This window comes from Hyperoodon ampullatus (assembly GCF_949752795.1).
Source record: "Hyperoodon ampullatus genome assembly, chromosome: 10".
In the NCBI taxonomy this organism is placed as follows: domain Eukaryota; kingdom Metazoa; phylum Chordata; class Mammalia; order Artiodactyla; family Ziphiidae; genus Hyperoodon; species Hyperoodon ampullatus.
In genome coordinates, this window is record NC_136923.1 from 94,839,970 (window position 1) to 94,844,992 (window position 5,023).

At 41.8% G+C, this 5,023-nt stretch overlaps 1 pseudogene across 1 annotated transcript; it reads left to right on the forward strand.

Annotated features, from left to right (window-relative positions):
* The first annotated feature begins 578 nt into the window (after positions 1 to 578).
* LOC307059761 (F-actin-capping protein subunit alpha-1-like) lies at positions 579 to 2,218 on the forward strand (annotated as a pseudogene). The gene is made up of 3 exons: positions 579 to 657; positions 870 to 1,008; positions 1,213 to 2,218. The product of its transcript is annotated as an F-actin-capping protein subunit alpha-1-like (transcript).
* The last annotated feature ends 2,805 nt before the right edge of the window (positions 2,219 to 5,023 follow it).

The following is a 5,023-nucleotide window of genomic DNA, read 5'->3' on the forward strand; positions in this document are numbered from 1 at the left end:
GGGGGCAGTGAGAACAGGTCTGATTTTCTCATTTTAACATTTGTGGTTTCTGCTGCCTTTACATTTAAAAAAAATAAAAATCCTCAATGAAGATAGACCCAGCCTAATGATCAAAATGGAAACAAGTTGTATGGATAGTAGTTTGTGCTTTTATTTATGTTCTTCTTACTAGGTTTTAGAGGTCTTTTAAAATTTCCGTGGACTGTTCTGTAGAAATTAAAACAGGAAAAGACTCTAGCTTTTTGGAATTTTTGTGTTCAGTATTGAATTATATTCTTCATTACCAATTTTCTCATTCATACATATGTGTCTTTGGGCTTTGCTTTAGTTATCTATAAAACTCAGGGTGGACTTGTACTTTAACATGGACTAAACCATTTGAAAACAAGACTTTTAAAGATAAATATTCAAAAATTCATTGTATCCTCCTTTAGAAATCACTATTATTTTCTTCTCACTTTTTCTTTCTCTTGGTTATCATCAGATATATTTTAATATCAGATTGAAAGGAGAATTGATCTGGTTTTTACAAGATAAAAGTACATGATGAATTTAAAACATCTAGAGAGCAGCCCAAGATGGCCGACTTCAAGGATTGGGTGTTGGATGAGGAGAAGGTACGAACAGCTGCTAAATTCATCACTCATGCACCCCCAGGGGAAATTTTTTTTTTTTTTTTTTTTACGGTACGCAGGCTTCTCACTGCTGTGGCCTCTCCCGTGCTCCGGACACACAGGCTCAGCAGCCATGGCTCACGGGCCCAGCCGCCCCGTGGCATGTGGGACCCTCCCGGACTGAGGCACAAACCTGTGTCCCCTGCATCGGCAGGCGGACTCCCAACCACTGCACCACCAGGGAAGCCCCCCCAGGGGAATTTAATGAAGTGTTCAACGATGTCCGGCTACTACTTAATAATGACGGTCTCCTCAGGGAAGGGGCCGCACATGTATGTACCCAGTATAACATGGGTCAATTCATGCCTGTGAAGATAGAAGGATATGAAGATCAGTTCTTAATTACAGAACATGGTGACCTGGGTAATAGATTTTTAGATCCAAGAAACAAAATTTCCTTTAAGTTTGATCACTTACAGAAAGAAGCAAGTGACCCTCAGCCAGAGGAAGTAGATGGAGGTCTGAAGTCTTGGAGAGAATCCTGTGACAGTGCTTGAAGGGCCTATGTGAAAGATCATTATTCCAATGGCTTCTGTACTGTTTATGCGAAAACTATAGATGGGCAACAGACCATCATTGAAGAAATGGCATCCATGTATGCCATATGTATTGAAAGCCACCAGTTTCAGCCTAAAAACTTCTGGAGTGGTCGTTGGAGATCAGAATGGAAGTTCACCATCACACCCTCTAAAGCCCAAGTGGTTGGAGTGCTTAAGATACAGGTTCACTGTTATGAAGATGGCAATGGTCAGTTGGTTAGTCATAAAGATGTACAGGGATTCAGTAACTGTTTTGAATGAAGTCCAAACTGCCAAGGAGTTTATTAAAATCGTAGAGCATGCAGAAAATGAGTATCAGACAGCAATTAGTGAAAACTATCAAACAATGTCAGACACCACGTTCAAGGCCTTTTGCCAGCAACTTCCAGTTACCTGCACCAAAATCAACTGGAACAAGATACTCAGCTACAAGATTGGCAAAGAAATGCAGAATGCTTAAAGGCTGAATGTAGGATTCTTCAGTACATGGAAAGAAAGGATTCAATGTGTGGTCATATGATAAATAAGGGATTTATAAACAAGAGTGATACTTTTCTAGGGCTTTCAAAGTCAACAGGTTTTCTAGCCTCATGGAATACTGTTGAACTTATAGCATTGTCTTGATTCTTTTGTGTTTTCTGCCTTGTAATTTTCTGTTTTCACTATATCTCCTTGTAAATCTTTTTTTTTTTTTTTAATTCTGCCACATTTAATGATGGAGAGAGATATCTATCCTGGAGTCATTTTACTATTTAGAAAATTTTCCTAGCCATGAAGCCCTGTTACTGACATAGACATAGACAGGTAATATGTTCAGTACTTTTCCACCCCATCCTTCAAAGCACTTCTGGCACTTCACTGGTTTTTACTGATCAACCAACAGCTAAAGAGGCTCTGCTACAAACTATAGCTGAACGGAAGACACATTCATCCTTCTCCCTCCGATTGCTTTGATCATCATTTATAACATCTCATAACTATAGTTTCAAACTATTGGGGCTTTTCAGGTCTTTTTGGAGGCAAAGGAAGTTTTCTGGAAATTCCATTATAGCCAGCTTCTCTGGGGAAGTTATTTTTAAATCCAAAGACTTGGACCCCATTCCCTACAAATGAATGTGTTTGCTTTTTTCCCTTCCCTCATTGTCTCCTTCCCATCTAGTACCATTATAGTTACAGACATGTGCATTTTTAGAAGAGTTTTACCCATTTATTGTTATTTTTGTAATATTCAAAAACTGCTGACATACTAGGGATATAGTAGAGTATAAAACTTGAAAACATGCAGATGTTGAAGGAATCATAGTTACCCTGTGCTTTAATACTTTGTGGCAGGATGTACTGTAAGCGAATGAATCAAACAACTATGTTTGTTAACATAGTTAACAGTCATAGTCAGACAGTATCTTTCTATTACAACCTGTTATTTAAGGGAAGACTAGTGATTTGTTCTAAATAGGATGTAAAACTTTTTCCAGATTAGTCTTCCCAGTCCTGCCTGCCAACTCAAATGTAACTGTGATAGAGCAACCCTTCCCAGGTTTATCGGCAGGTACAGGTGTAATCTCAGAATGCACAGGTAACATAGATATGATATGACAATTGGTAATGGCGGATTCATTTACATTGTTTACACTTCGATGATCAGGCTTTAAGAGAAGGTCAGTTTTTGGGGGTGGGGTTTTTTGTTTTTTTGCTGTACACGGGCCTCTCACTGTTGCGGCCCCTCCCGCTGCGGAGCACAGGCTCCGGACGCGCAGGCTCAGCGGCCATGGCTCACGGGCCCAGCCGCTCCACGGCATGTGGGATCCTCCCGGACCGGGGCACGAACCCGTGTCCCCTGCATCGGCAGGCGGACTCTCTCAACCACTGCGCCCCCAGGGAAGCCCAGAAGGTCAGTTTTTTAAAAACCAAGTAGTGTCTTCCTCCAAATACATGTCAAAAGAAGAGTGTGTGTTTCAGCTTTGTTTTTGCTTGGTAATACAGTCAAGCAAGAGTTTATTTCCAAGTGACCCGTTGAGCTATGTAAGCATTTTTGTTTATTTCAAATAAAAGATATTTGTATTATTGGTCATTCATACTATCCATCCATACCACACGATCCTCTGTATCAGGTAGTCCAAAAGAAATATACCTGTTTTGTTCTTTAAAAAAATAATAATAAAAAACAAAACTAAAAGAGAATTCTAAATAACGTAAATTGAGTTTAATGTTTAGTTAGCAATTTTTCTTGAAAAGTTGTGTCAGTTCATGCTCATTTTCTTTAATGGAGTGTTGTTAGTTATCTCATTTTAGGTAAATATTCTCTAGCAGGTTTTCAGCCAGAACAAATATTTACAGTTAAGCCCTCAACTCCAGAAAATGGCTTTGCATGTGTGCTGGGGAGAAGGGTTAAATGCAAAGGCTGACTTTGTCTTCTCTTTAGACAAGCCACCGCAATAAATCATTCAAAGACACTCAAACGGATGTGTATTGGAGGAATGCTCACCTCCGTGAAGCTAAGGTAGAGGGTTAAAAGGCTATGCAGGCTCTGATGCCACATCACTAATGGGCACACTTTTCACAGACAGAAGGGCCATGCTTTAGTCATCGTGGTAAATCTGTAGTGACAGACGTTGGTTCTATATTTGTGAATGACCTGATTTGGCATGCATGCAGCTCGTTCTACTGACAATAATGGTAACGTGGTGTGAGGGAGAGAGGAAAGAAAGGAGGAGGAACAGGGGGATGAGGTGAGGTAGAGGGAGGAGAAAGACCCAGGCAGACGGCGAGGGAGAAGGGGAAAGGAGTCTTAAACAGCTGAGGATCGTGAGCACCTAAGGGTGGCTCTAAGGAAACCTGCCTCTAGTAGATGGTTATTTTAATTTGGGAGCAAGTCTTACATTCACTCCTAATCGATTTGGAGAGGATCACCTTCCCTTCCTCCAGGCTCCCTCCCTCTTCTTTCACTCCTCTCCCCTCCAGTCTCTGGGGGAGATAGATACTTGTCAGACGGATGCTTCTGTCTCAAGGAATCCCTTGCAATTTGCAGAACTTGCCTGGCCTCCCCCCTTTGCTGCCGTCCTGCTACCCCGTCAGCTAGGAAAGAAGCTGGCCCCAAGTGATGAGAAGAATGAAGGGCTGCCAGGAATGACTGACGTCTGCCCTGACCAGCCAATCCAAAGTGTGGCCCTGCCCCGTCATTCTCCAACACATCACTTACTATCCTCTGAAACTATCTTATTGATTTCTTCGCAGTTGTTTCATTAACCAACTAGGATGCAAGCTCCATGCAAATAGGGACACAGTCTGTCTTATTCACCACTTCTTCTTTAGTGAAGAATACGTATGTTCTTTCTTATTTGTATTCTCATTGTAAAATAAATGCTTGAGGAGTATTCAGTGAATCTATACAGATTTTCTATGTTGAGTTCTTTCAGTTTGCAAACAGTAGAGACATACTGGGGTTACCTCAGTGAGTGGGTGTTTATAAGGTACACACAAGCAAGCGAGGGCTCAGGAAGCTCCACTGGGAAATGGAGCATGGATCTCACCGTTGAGGACCCATTTGGAGCTTTATAACCTGACGGCCCCTCTGAGGACACAGCATCTATCTGCTCACTTCTGCTCAGACCAAGCAGCCCTCCCTCTCTGCTCCAGGGCTCTGCCATGTCAGTGAAACAGGTCCACTGGCTCACCAGTTCCACTGTTCTGGACTTCCCAGCATCATCAACGCTCTGTGAGTTCTGAAGTCAAACTCCTCCAGAAAGGGTTTGAATGATTTGCCTAATCAGTACACAGTATAAGGAACCCCTCTGGGGAAAAACTGCCTTG